The following is a 14,839-nucleotide window of genomic DNA, read 5'->3' as shown; positions in this document are numbered from 1 at the left end:
GATATTTTCACTTTACAAAGGAAACAGAGACATAAAAATATTATATACTTGTTGAAGTTCACAATTCTAGTAAATGGTGAAACTAGGATTTGCACCAGGCAATAGGATTTAGAAACCATGGTCTTAATCAGTACACTGTATTTCCTTTATCTATACTAATGGAACGCAAGTTGCAGAACAATATATGCAATATGATTCCATCATGCATTCACTGTATACTATGTGCCAGGCAATTTTCTAATACTTCACATACACTAATTTAACCAACATAGCATCCCTATAAAACAGATACTGTAATTTCCGTTTCACCTATGATAAAACAGAGGCACAGAGAAGTTAGGTAGGATGCCCTATATTACACAGTTGTAAGTAGTGTCATCTGGGTTTGAACCCAAACAGTCTCACTTCAAAGCATGTTTACTTGTGCTCACTTCAGCAACACATACACTAAAATTGGAACAATACAGAGAAGATTACCATGACCCCTGTGCAAGGATGATATGTAAATTCATGAAGCATTCCATATTTTTTTTAAAAAGCAGCCATTGTACTTAACTTCCTATTACAAGTGATTTTTCTCTTATAACTGACTTAATAAATGTCATCATGTTTGCGAAAAAATGATACAGGTCAAACTGTTAATAGCTGTTTCTTCTGGGAGGAGGGTTGCAGAGAGAAATTGAAGATGTAATTTTACTTTTTACTCTCTATATTTCTATATGGTTTGACTTCTATGATGTGCATGAATTAATGTATTATTTGCATGATCAAAAGATAAATAAGTCATGCACATTGTTAGAGTCTGGAGGTGAGGCCACTAACTGGCTGATGACCTCACAAGTGTACATAGTGTGCTACATGAGGGGCAAGTCATCACTAACACCACAAGGTCTCTGGCCCAATGAGTGGAGTTTGATAGTAATTCTTGCTACAAGTAAAAAGATAAAAATAAAATTAAATAAATAAATAAAATAAATTAGTCACATACATAAAAGGACAAGAAAATGCTACCTTCTTTAAAATATATTTTTTTCCTAATCTTTTAAGTTTCTGGTCCATTCTTTAGAATGATTTTGAACTCAGATACAAACTGCCAAAGTAGACTTGGACGAATAAACAAAAATCTACATAGTTGATACATTCAGCTGTGATTATCAATAGAGTTGTTGTTGTTGTTTCACAAATAATTACTTCAAAATAATTATCACAAACATCTCATATAATAGGTTAATTCAAATTTTGTATGTCATTCCAACCAATTTCTTTTAGGTTGTCAAAGATATCCTCTTGTAAGAAATAGTGCTTGGCACCAAGGTAACAGCTCACAGCAAAATGAGGAAATAAGTCACAATCTCACACCAGAAAGATAATGAAAATAATTGTAAAAATTAGGTTTTCTACCACTGCTACAACAAACAAATATTAAAAGAAAATGGAAATTTCAAATTGTTCATAACCTAGACTTCTTCATTGGTTATATCCCATCTCTTTTGCTTCTCTCACTCTTATATCCAAATTCTAGCAGTATCCTATTCTAAATATCTTCGCCTTTCACTACTTCATTTCATTTTTGTATCGCTGCAGCTGCTTCCAATCTCGCCCCCTTTCAAATCCATTTGACATGCTAGATTGATCTACCTTTCACACCAATAGCTAAATCCTTCAGTGGTATTTAATCATCCATAGATTAATAATAAAAGATATAATTTATTGAGTGTCTCATAGGTGAAAGATGCTCTTAGGCAACATCTGCACTTATTTAATCTTCACAGTAAATCTCCAATTTGTGATTTTCTACATTTTTATAAAACAAAAAAACAGCCTTGAAAAGACTAAAAGTCAAAATCTGCCATGAAACCTGAAGGTCTATGTGTTTTCTTTCCTGTTTATTTCCTCAGTTTCTATTCCTCCAACTTGCTCCCAAAGCTCCAATTACTACATTGCTTCATGACTGTTCCTTCTACCTAAAACTTCTTCATTCTTATAATTTCCTTGCATACTATACATCTTTCAGGTTTCTGATTAACTCTCACTTCTTCGGGGATACCTGCCTTGACCCATCCAGCCTGGTTTAGATTTCTCTACATTGCATTTACCTCACTTTATCAGTTATCACTCTGTGAGTAACTTGAAGGTAAATGTTCCATCTTATCCATATTAATGTGCTTGTTCCCAAACATCATGCAAGCAGTTTGACACTTATTATCAATAATAATTATTATTTTCTAAACTAGTGACATAGCAGATCATGTGCCAAATACTGTTACATACTCAGTTCATTTAGTCCTTACAATGATGCTTTCAGATAACCATCACCATTCACACTCTACTGACAAAATGACATTCAGAAGGAAGTAACTTGCCAAAGATCCACAATTATTATGTTGTAGAGCCATGGAATCCAAATTTGCCTAGCACAAAAGCTGGTCCTGAGGTTCTTCAGTCCTTCACTGTCGATTTCTACTGCTCATTTTTGGCAAATCCAAAAAATCCTGTGAATATTATTGCTATCTTCAACTACTTGAAAATAAAAGCTAGAATAATGAACTATGGATGTACTGAAGAGGAAGTGGACATTAAAGCACGAGGTCATCTTTTTACACGGGGTGGAGGGAGGAAGTGCTAGGAGAGTCAGCGTCTATTGCACCCACTATTACATAAACCTAAGTGTCAACTCCCAGAAGGAAAGCATGCTGTCCTCAAGAAGGGAGGGGCACCAGAGAGGGAAAGGAGGCACTTATCTGGGCTAAGAAAAGATACTTGAAAGGTTGCTTTGGTGATCCCCTCCCGTCCAAGTAGGCATTGGCACCATTCACTGTCCTTACAAACTTAGGCAATACAAGTTTTACTTTATCTGTTTCTTTACTCATCACGTTGTATTTTGGTCATTTTGTTCCTCAGTGTCTCAGTCCTTCATTTGCAGCTGCTGTTGCCAGAAACAAAAGCTCACGCTTACCACCATTCCCAAGCAGGGAGATGCGAGAAGCAGTAGGGATATGGAGTCCATTCGTTCTTCCATCCAGTCCTTCCTTACACCTCACAGATGAGAGAAAAGAGGCCCTAACAGGAGTTTAACACCCCAGAGTTCTTCCCCTCCCCACAGGCCAGCGGTCACCAGGCAGCGGCTTTCCTGCACCACAAGGGCACTAGGTTCCCAGCCAATCCAGAGTGCTCAGGCGTTGGCCTTTAGCAACAGTCTTGGAAAAGGGCAGGGCCAGGCCTTAGGACTTTGCATAGCTCAGCCTGAAGCAGTAGTGAAGTGACTGATTCTGGGTTACTTCTCCAAAGTAGCCTTGTAGTAGAAATAATGAGCTCCATTAAAATCTATTATACCAGTGTGTCAGGGTCCAGAGAGGTGAGTGGAAGGAAAGGCCCTTTAGAGGACAAAGAAAGACTAGAGTGAAGACACTCTAGTTGGGGACTTCAGGATTGTGCTAAGACATTACCATCCCCTTCTTACCTTTCATGCTTCAGTGCCCTCCTCTCTGGGTTTTCAGGGATGGGAGGTGAAGGGGAGAACTGAGAATGTGGTTATTGTCCTCACCCAGGTTGTGCTCTAAGAACTAATTGGTGTGGGAGGTTTCTGGGTCCTGACTCAACCAACTTTAGTATTTCCAATACATTTGTGGATGTTTCAGATGAAAGAGATAAGGAACCCTGTTCTTTAGGATGTTTAGGATGGGAGATGGAAGAGATAAAGAACACTGTTTAGGATAGGAGATGGAAAATGTCAGTGAGTAAATGGCCATGTTCTAAGAACATGTATTTGCACGTATTAGACATGTCTTAGATTACAGTTTAGATGAATTATTTTGACCACGTTGTAGGAAATATTGTACAACAGTGGTTTCCAACAGCAATATATTGTGAGCCACATATGTAATCTTAAATTTTCTAGTGGTGACTTAAAGAAAGATGGGAGTAATTTTAATATATTTTATTTGACACAAAATATATAAAATTTTATCATTGCAACATATAATCAATAGCTTAAAAGAGATGTTATGTATATTATTTTCATATTGAGTCTTCAAAACCCAGTATGTATATTGTACTTACAGAGAATTTTATTTTGGACTAGCCACACTTCAAGTGCTTGATAGTCACATGTGGGTAGCTAATGGTTATCACATTAGACAGCTTAGCTATAGAAGGGCCACTATATGCTATGAACCTCATTCTTTTTTTTTTAATTTTTATTATGCTATGTTAGTCACCATACAGTATATCCTTAGTTTTTGTTGTAATGTTCTATGATTCACTGCTTGCGTATAACACCCAGTGCTCCATGCAATATGTGCCCTCCTTAATACCCATCACTGGCCTATCCCAATCCCTGCCCCCCCACCTCCCCTCTGAAGCCCTCAGTTTGTTTCCCAGAGTCCATAGTCTCTTGTGTAAGAACCTCATTCTGCAAAGGTTTTGGAGAAGCATGAAAACTGAAGAATTTGGAATTGATGATAAATGGTTAACATTCATCACGCTCCTTCTATGTGTCAAGACACCATAATAGATGTGGGGAGCAGTGAAATTTGATCTCGGCCTAGAAAGAGTACATTGCTTTTGCAGAAAGCCTTATCAACTAGATTAAGGATTTCACCCAGATACTAAGAAACAACAATAACAAGAAGCAGTTTTAAAAAGAAAATTATGGGCCTTTTGACTATTTTTTTTAACATTGTGATTTATGTCATCAGATATGTACTAAGAGTCTGTAAGAGGGAATGATTTGGAATCAATAAGGACCACAATGGATGCGGCAGAAGACCTACCTGTTGGTCCATGTTTCTCAAACTGTAACATAAAAATCATCTGGAGGGCTTGATAAATACTCCTGGGAGCCACTCCCAGATTCTGTAGTTTTGGGGTGGGATAAGGTTGATATTGTTGGTCTTATGAACCACATTCAGACCAGAACTGATCTAAGCAACCGTTCTTCTCTTAATGAGGTTCCTCTGAAAAAATTTTGGAAAAACACTATAAAAAATGTGACAAATTGAATGTAAAAACCTGGTATCATGTCCATTTCTTACAGAGAGCTACCATAGATATTTGTATAAATTAATGCAGTGATGAGTTGAAAAGTGTGCTTCAACTGTTAGAATGTTCATACCTCTTCATGTGCAGTATGAAATCAATATAGTAAATATTTATAGCCCATTAGAGATTTTTAGTTCCTACTGACACCTTACTGCATTTCTTCATATACATATTAAACATATTTACATGCTACCTGTATACTATGTATGTATGTAATATGTTTATCACAAGAAAATTACCTAATTATTGCTCCTCAAAGAAACATCACACCATTAAAAGCTATTCCTCTTCCATACCATAATGGATGGGCAAAAGAAATCATAAACCATTAGGGTCAGTTGATTAACATCATTCTATTTCTCTATATTTTTGTCTGTCTAGGTGAAGCAGAGACAAGAAGAAGTCACCTGAATTTTAGATATTTACAAAATAAAGTATGAATTAATAGATATTTCTGCCAGTTTGAAAGTACTTCAAGAAATGAGGATGAAAGTTTCCACCCCTAAGGCTCTACCACCTCAGATATTCAATGGCCAAGAATATTGTGGAGTAAGAGTAAATGTCCATTTTTATTTTATTTTCATTTCATGTCTTAGGTCATATACACGGGGAAACAATACTTTTATGGGCTGTGAGGGCCAGGTTTCTTCATTCATACAATAACTTAATTATGTTCCTGAAGATAAGGCAATGTGCACTTCATTATGAAAAAAATATCTTAAAAGAAAAGTATATCATGCTGCTTGTTTTGAGATACACAGTATTGTTCATCATACATTATAGTATGAAATGACTGATACCAGGAGGAATTTTTTTTTTAATCTAACTTAGCTAGCAAATGTTTGCAAAGGCCCAGACAAGATATTTAGCAAACTTACCTAGACACTTGAATTTAATGATTTCATAAGTGGAAATAACCAGCATTGATATTATAAGTTAATTTTAATTCCCTTTAGGATTTTGAAATGTTTCACAAGGCAAAGGAGAACAAAGAGATTCTGAAATTCCTGAAGATGGAATGAATGTGCAGTGATGATACAAAAGATGTTTACTGAGATGGAGTTGCATATACTTCCATATACATTGGTTACTTTTAATTATAACAATAAAAGTATTTCATTAAAGTTAATTGATATCCAGATTAATTTGCAATCATTAACATGGGGGCTTTTACAATTTCAATTTTGCATTAAAGTCATTTCTTTTTTACAGAGTGAACATTTTATAAAGCTGTGTAAAAAACATTAAATTTCTATCAAGATCAAACTTCTTTTAAGTCACTAGTAGCTGTCAATTTATAGGCATGAAATAGACTTTTAGTGCAATTTTCAATTAACTTTCAGCTTTATTTTTAAATGTTTCTCAGTACATTTTTTAAAAGTTTACATACTGTACTGGGGCTGTTTAAAGATTTTATTTATTTATTTTTAGAGAGAGAAAGAGGGAGCACCAATGGGCAGAGGCAGAGGGTGAGAGAATCTCAGACTCCACCCTGAGTGTGGAGCCTGACACGGGGCTCAATCTCACAACCTTGAGATCATGACCTGAGCTGAAATCAACCGACAGAAGCTTAACTGAGTGAGCCACCCAAGCACCTGTACTGGAGCTAGTTTAAAAAAGAAGAGAAAAAAAAAACCGGATCACTGGACCCCATTCCAAGTCTTCCTAAATGGAAATTGGAGAGGGAATAGGAATTTATATTTTAACAGACTTCTCAGTAATTTGTGTGTGTGTGTGTGTGTGTGTGTGTGTGTGTGTGTGTATACTAAAATCTGGGAACTGATGTTAAAGAACAACTTTAGGTCACTTCTCTCTTTACCTCCTCCTTTGATATAAAATGGTAGTCTTCCTCCAAATTTGTTTCTCCAATCGTGGTTTCTATCTTGTTGCATTGCACCTCCATCCACTCAAACCCCAATTCACAAACCTGAGAGTCATCCATACTAACACCCACTCCCTCACTCTCATATGCAATCAATCACCAAACCCTATGTGAGCTAGTCTTAATATACCAGTTACCTCACAATTCTCTAGCTCTCTAGCTATCTACCTTTGTTCATGGCCTCATCACTCTTGCCTGTACTATTGCAGTGATATCTTAACTCCCTACTTCCAGTTTTACTATTCTAATATCTGCCCTCTGCTGCTAAATCAGTGCTTTTCAACCTTTACTGAACTTTGTAAGGATTTGAGGAACTTGAAAAACCATAATTTCTGGATCCTGTCTTTTTCTCTTTCTTTCTTTCTTTCTTTCTTCTTTCTTTCTTTCTTTTTCTTTCTTTCTTTCTTTCTTTCTTTCCTCTCTTTCTTTCTTTCTTTCTTTCTTCTTCCTTTCTCTTTCTTTCTTACCATTTCATTTTTTATTTAAATTTTAATTACTTAACATACAATACAACATTGGTTTCTGGAGTAGAATTCTGTGATTCAACACTAACATACAATGACCAAAGCTGATTACAAAAAGTGCCTTCTTCAATACCCATCACCCATCTACCCCATTCCCCACCCACTTCCCTCTATCAACCTTGTTTTCTATTATTAAGAGTCACTTATGGCTTGCTTCCCTCTTTTGTTTTCTTTTCCCCTTACCCGTGTTTTCATCTGTCTTCTTACTTAAATTCCACATATGAGTGAGATCATATGATATTTGTCTTTCTCTGACTGATGTATTTCACTTAGCATTATACTTTAGCTCTGTACCTGTCTTTGTAAATGGCAAGATTTCATTCTTATTTGTGACTGAAAATATTCCAGTATCTATATCTATATTTATCTATATCTATCTATTACATCTTTTTTATCCATTCATTAGTCAATGGACATTTGGGATCTTTCCATAATTTGACTATTAATAATGCTGCTATAAACATCAGGATGCATATGTACCCCTTTGAATTAGTATTTTTGTATCCTTTGGATAAATACATCGTAGTGCAATTGCTAGATCATAGGGTAGCTCTATTCTGTAATTTTTTAGGATCCTCCATACTGTTTTTCCAGAGTGGCTGCACCAGCTTACATTTCCACCAACAGTGCAGGAGGGTTCCATTTTCATCACATCCTCACCAAAATGTGTTGTTTCTTGTGTTGTTCATTATAGCCATTCTGACAGGTGGGAGATGATATCTCATCATGGTTTTGATTTGTATTTCCCTGATGATGAGTGATGCTGAGCATCCTGACAGGTGTCCCTAAGCCATTTAGATATCTTCTTTGGAGAAGTGTCTATTCATATATTCTGTCCATTTCTTTTTTTTTTTTTTTAAAGATTTTATTTATTTACTTGACAGAGATAGAGACAGCTAGCGAGAGAGGGAACACAAGCAGGGGGAGTGGGAGAGGAAGAAGCAGGCTCATAGCAGAGGAGCCTGATGTGGGGCTTGAACCCATAACGCCGGGATCACGCCCTGAGCCGAAGGCAGACGCTTAACCGCTGTGCCACCCAGGCGCCCCTATTCTGTCCATTTCTTAACTGAATTATTTGTTTTTTGGGTGTTGAGTTTGATAAGTTCTTTATAGATTTTGGATACCAACCTTTTATCAGATAAGTCATTTGCAAATGTCTTGTTCTATTATGTAGGCTGCCTTTTAGTTTTGCTGATTGTTTCCTTCACTGTGCAGAAGCTTTTTATCTTGATGAAGTCCCAAATGTTCATTTTTGCTTTTGTTTCCCTTGCCTTGGGAGACAATCTAGTAAGAAGTTGCTTTGGCCAATGTGAAAGAGGCTACAACCTGTGTTTTCCTCTAGGATTCTGATGGTTTCCTGTCTCACAATTAGGTCTTTAATCCATTCTGAATTTATTTTTATGGTGTAAGAAAGTGGTCCAGTTTAATTCTTTTGCATGTTGCTGTCCAGGTTTCCCAACACTATTTGTTGAATACACTGTCTTTTTTTCCATTAGATATTCATTCCTGCTTTGTTGAAGATTAGTTGACCAGATACTTGTGAGTCCATTTCTGGGTTCTCTGTTCTGTCCCATTCATCTATGTATCTGTTTTTATGCCACTACCATACTGTCTTGATAAGTACAGCTCTGTAATATAGCTTGAAATCTGGAATTGTGATGCCTCCGGTTTTGTTTTTCTTTTTCAGAATTGCTTTGGCTATTTGGGTTATTTTGTGGTTCCATGCAAATTTTAGGATTGTTCTAGCTCTTTGGAAAGTGCTGGTGGTATTTTGATAGGTATTGCATTGAATGTGTAGATTGCTTTGGGTAGTATAGACATTTTAACAATATTTGTTCTTCCAATCCATGAGCATGGAATCTTTCCCATTTCTTTTTGTCCTCTTCAGTTTCTTTCATAAGCATTCTATAGTTCTCAGAGTACAGATCTTTTATCTCTTTGGTTAGATTTATCCTTAGGTATCTTATGGCTTTTGGTGTAATTACAAATGGGATCAATTTCTTGATATCTTTTTCTGCTGCTTCATTATCGGTGTATAGAAATGCACCAGATTTCTGCACATTGATTTTATATCCTACAACTTTTCTTCATTCACATATTATTTCTAGCAAATTTTTGGTGGAGTCTTACAGATTTTCTACATAGATAATCATGTCATCTGCAAAGAGTGAAAGTTTGACTTCTTCCTTGCCAATTTGGATGACTTAACTTCTTCTTGTCTGATTACTGAGGCTAAGACTTCCAAGACTCTGTTAAATAATAATGGTGAAACTAAACTTCCTTTTCATGTTCCTGACCATAGGGGAAATGCTCTCATTGTTCCTCCATTGAGAATGATATCAACTGTGGGTCTTTCATAATGCATTTATGATGTTGAGGTATGCTCCATATATCCCAATTTGGTGAGGGTTTTTATCAAGAAAGGATGCTGGGGGCACCTTGGTGGCTAGGTCAGTTAAGAATCTGACTCTTGATTTTGGCTTAGGTCATGATCTCAGGGTCACAAGTTCGAGCTCCACACCAAGTTCTACACTGGGCATAGAGCCTGCTTAAGATTCTCTCTCTCCCTCTCCTTCTAGCTTTCCCCTCACCTCTCTCTCAAAAAAAAAAAAATACGGGAAGTAAAAAAGGGATGCTGTATATTGTCAAATACTTTATCTGCATCTGTTAACAAGATTATATGGCTCTTATTCTTTCTTTTATTAATGTGATATATCACATTGATTCATTTTTGGATATGAAACAACCCTGCAGCCCAGGAAAAAGTCCTACTTGATCGTGGTGAATAATTTTTTTAATGTACTATGGAATTCAATTTGGTAGTATTTTATTAAGAATTTTTGTATCCATGATCATCAGGGATATTGTCCCATAATTCTCTTTTTTAGTGGGATATTTGTCTGATTTTGGAATCCAGGTAATGCTGGCTTCATAGAATGAGTTTGGAATTTTCCTTCCATTTGTATTTTTTGCAACAATTTAAGGAGAATAGGTATCAATTCTTCTTTAATGTTTGGTAGAATTCCCCTGGGAAGTCACCTCTCTCTCTGGACTTTCGTTTGTTGGGAAATTTTTGATTGCTGATTTAATTTCTTTGCTGGTTATGGGTCTGTTCCATTTTACTATTTCTTCCTGTTTCAGTTTTGGTAGTTTGTCGTTTGTAGGAATTTGTCCATTTCTTCCAGGTTGCCCAGTTTGTTGGCATATAATTTTTGATAGTATTCTCTTATAGTTGTTTGTATTTCTGTGATGTTGGTTGTGAACTCTCCTCTTTCATTCATGATTTTATCTATTTCAGTCCTCTCTCTCTCTTTTTTTTTTCATAAGTGTGGCTAGGAGTATATCAATTTTTTTTTAATTCTTTCAAGGAACCAGCTCTTAGTTTCATTAATCCATTCTACTGTTTTTTGTTTGTTTGTTTGTTTCTACATCATTGATTTCCACTCTAATCTTTATTATTTCCCTTCTTTTGCTGGCTTTAGGCTTTATTTGCAGTTTCTTTTCTAGCTCCTTTAGGTGTAAGCTTAGTTTGTGTATTTGAGACTTGTTTGCTTCTTGAGGTAGGCCTGTATTGCAATATACTTCCCTCTTAGGACCACCTTTGCTGCTTCCCAAAGGTTTTGGACTATCATGTTTTCATTTTCATTTGCTTTCATCTATTTTTTAAGTTCTTCTTTATTTCTTGGTTAATCTATTCATTCTTTAGTAAGATGTTCTTTAACCTCTACATATTTGCGGTCTTTCCAGAGTTCTTGTGTTTGACTTCAAGTTTTGAATCATTGTGGTCTGAAAATATGTATGGTATGGTCTCAGTCTTTTTGTACTTTTTGAGGCCTGATTTTGGGCATAGTATGTGATCTATTCTGGAGAATGCTCCATGTGCACTTGGGAAGAATGTGTATTCTGCTGCTTTGGATGAAATGCTCTGAAAACATCTGTTAAGTCTATCTGGTCCAGTGTGTCATTCAAAACCATTGCTTCCTTGTTGTTTTTCTGCTTAGATGATCTGTCCAATCCTGTAAGTGGGGTATTAAAGTCCCCTACTATTACTGTATTATTATCAATGAGTTTCTTTATGTTTATTATTAGTTGATTTATAAGTTTGGGTGCTCCCAAGTTGGGAGCATAAATATTTACAATTGTTAGATCTCCTTGATGGATAGACCCCTTAACTATGATACAATATCCTTCTTAATCTCTTGTTACAGACTTTGTTTTAAAATCTAGCTTGTCTGATATAAATATGGCTACTCCAGCTTTATTTGAGGTCCATTAGCATGATGAGTGGTTCTCCATCCTCTCACTTTCAATCTATAGGTGTCTTTAGGTCTAAAATGAGTCTCTTGTAGGCAGCATATAGATAGGTTCTGTGTTTTTGTTTTGTTTTGCTTTTTATCTAGTCAGTTACCCTATGTCTTTTGAATGGAACATTTAGTTCATTTACGTTTGGAGTGATTATTGAAAGATATGAATTTAGTGCCCTTGTGTTTCCTATTGAGTTGGTGTTTCTGATGATGTTCTCTGTTCTTTTAGACTTCTTTCTTTTCCATTCAAAGAATCCTTCTTAAATTTTCTTGCATGGCTGGTTTAGTGGTCATGGACTCCTTTATTTTTTGTTTGTCTGGAAAACTATCTCTCCTTCTAGTCTGAATGATAGCCTTGCTGGATAAAGAATTTTTGGCTGCATATTTTACCCATTCAGCATATTGAATATTTCCTTACACTCCTTTCTGCCCTGCCATGTTTCTGTGAATAAATCTGCTATGAACCTGATCTGTTTACCTTGCAGATTAAGGACTTTTTCCCCCTTGTTGCTTTTAAGAATTTTCCTTTATCTGTGTATTTGGTGAATTTGACTCTGATATGTCTTGGTGATAGTCTATTTTTGTTGAATTTATTGGGAATTTTCTGTTCTTCTTGGATTTTGATATCTGTGTCCTTCCCCAGATTAAGGAGGTTTTTAGCTATAATTTGTCTGAATAAACCTTCTGCTTCTTTTTCTCTCTCACCAATTTCTGGGACTCCTATAATTCAAATATTATTATGTTCTAACAAGTCACTGGGTTCCTTAAGTCTGCCTTCATGGTCCATTACCTTTCTCTCCCTCTTCTATTCAACTTCATTTTTCTCCATAATTTTATCTTCTATATCACTGAGTTGCTCCTCTGCCTCATCCATCCCTGGTTTTATGGCCTCCACTTGGGATTCCATCTTGGTTATAGCATTTCTCATTTAGGCCTGAAGAGATTTTAGTTCTTTTGTCTTTGAAGTAGGGGTTCTGTAGTGTGTTCTATGCTTTTTTCAAGCCTAACTAGTATCCTTAAATTGTTGTTTTAAATTCTAGTTCAGATATCTTTCTTATGTCTGTAATGATTAAATCCCTGGCTTTGAGTACTGCTTCTTATTCTTTCTTTTGGGGTGAATTTCTCCATCTCATCATTTTATCCAGAAAAGAAAAGACAAAAGAGAAAGAAAAAGAACACACACACACAAAACTAGATCCTTGGTGTGTTTTGGCCCCCTCACTAAAATACTCAAGATCCATAAATAAATAAATAATAAAATTAAAATGAGGGTAAAAAAATTTAAGTACATAAAGTACATATATAAATAAAAAATTAAAAATAATAAATATTTTTAAAAAGAAATTGAAAAAATAAGAAAATAAATGAAATATTTTTAAAAGATGTTTATTTATTTATTTGTTTATTTATTTATTCCTTTAAGAGAGACAGAGAGAGAGTAGCAGACTCCCTGCTGAGCAGACAGTCAGACATAGGGCTCCATTCAAGGACCCTGAAATCATGACCTGAGTGAAGGCAGATGATTAACTGACTGAACTGCCCAGGTGCCCTAAGGAAGAAATAATTTAAAAAAAATAAAGAATAAAAGTAAAAGTAAGCCAGATCCTATTCCCCCCTAGAGCTGAAGCTTTGCAGAACTCCATGATCTGTAAACTTTGTGGGAGCAAGTTGTTTGTGCTGATCTTCTGGAGGAGGGGCCTGCTGGGCTGATTCTCAGTTGGACTTGCCCTTATGGAAATGTGTCCCCGGGCTCAGGGAGGCAGGGCTTGATGTAATTGACTCTGTTTTCCACATGGTGGGGATGCTTTCCTCCCTGAAGTCTTGCAGCACTGATGGGTGGGATAAATCTGTTGGCATCCAGGCTCTCTAGCCCCAGTGGGTTGAAAGTTTGCAAACCCCATTCTTAAGTGAGCCATCACAGAAGAGCAATCTCTCTTGTGTCCATGGTTTCCCTCAGAGCCCTGCATTCACCCTGCCTGTGTCTGAGTTTTTTTGTTTTTTAATCTCAGGTGTGTGACTGAGTTCCAAAACCTCAAATTTTAGTGACTCCTGGGGTGGGGGCAGACCCGTGCTATACCTCGGAGGGAGAATCTCAACTTATTTTTGCCCTTTGCCGGCTGGTCCCAGAAAAGCAGTTGCACGACCGTGCAGCAGTTCACAGTCTATGCAAAACTGAGCAGAAAGCAGGCACCTAGACTTGCTGTACTCAGCTGGCTTCCTCATTCTTATACCTGGGAACAGTGTAGCACTTAGGGCCACCATTCTTGTTGGGACCCAGGGGATCATCAGACCACGGTGTCACACCTGGGATTCCACCCCACTTTGCCACTTGAGTACCTTTAAGCCAGGCATGTCCCCTGCTGTAGCAGATTTCTAAAAGTTCAGATTTTGCACTTCACTGCTTATAATACTTGCAGTAGTCTCCATAAGCAGGTTTTCTCTCTGCTGCCATATCCACAGCTATATCTCCCTCAATTCATCTCTGCACACCCTACCTTACAAAAGGTGGTTGTTTTCCAAATTGTAGACTTGCAGTTTATGTTCTCTCAGATCTCCAATTGATTTCTTGGGTGTTCAGCATGATTTGAAAACTTTCTCACTGTATTTGAGGGATCAGACAAGCTTAGGGTCCCCCTAACATTCACCATGTTAACTCCTCCCTGGATCCCATATTTAATGATTCTAATGTGCAGCCAAAGTTGAGAGCAATAGCATTAGAGGAATTTATCTAAAGTGTAAATTTAATCAAGTGTATGTAGCATGCAACAAAGTTTCTCACAGTGTGGTATAGGAAAACCACATTCTGGAAAACTTAAGAAGTATTCAGATTCCCGAACCCTCCCGCCAGACCTCTACAGCTGGAGCAAAGATATTTGAATTTTGAATGAGTAGTTCCAGATGATACACTAATTTGGGGGAATGTATAGGTAAAAATCTAAAGTCTATATTTGTTCTCTGAAACAAGCTTCTGTAGACCATTCCTTTCCCGCCTTTTACGTATATCCCCCTTTCTCCCTCATATACCCTGCTTACGTATTTGTAATTTCCTAAATGTATCAGCTTTGCATATTCTTGTTTTTCTGCACACA

At 36.6% G+C, this 14,839-nt stretch overlaps 2 non-coding genes across 2 annotated transcripts; both read left to right on the top strand.

Annotated features, from left to right (window-relative positions):
* Positions 1–423: 423 nt before the first annotated feature.
* On the top strand, positions 424–530 carry LOC117797597. The gene has a single exon (XR_004622596.1). It is a non-coding gene; the product is annotated as a U6 spliceosomal RNA (small nuclear RNA).
* Positions 531–784: 254 nt separating this feature from the next.
* On the top strand, positions 785–936 carry LOC117797555. The gene has a single exon (XR_004622565.1). It is a non-coding gene; the product is annotated as a small nucleolar RNA SNORA62/SNORA6 family (small nucleolar RNA).
* The last annotated feature ends 13,903 nt before the right edge of the window (positions 937–14,839 follow it).

This window comes from Ailuropoda melanoleuca, chromosome X (assembly GCF_002007445.2).
Source record: "Ailuropoda melanoleuca isolate Jingjing chromosome X, ASM200744v2, whole genome shotgun sequence".
In the NCBI taxonomy this organism is placed as follows: domain Eukaryota; kingdom Metazoa; phylum Chordata; class Mammalia; order Carnivora; family Ursidae; genus Ailuropoda; species Ailuropoda melanoleuca.
The sequence above is the reverse complement of the archived record's forward strand: the minus strand, read 5'-3'. Positions and strand labels throughout refer to the sequence as shown.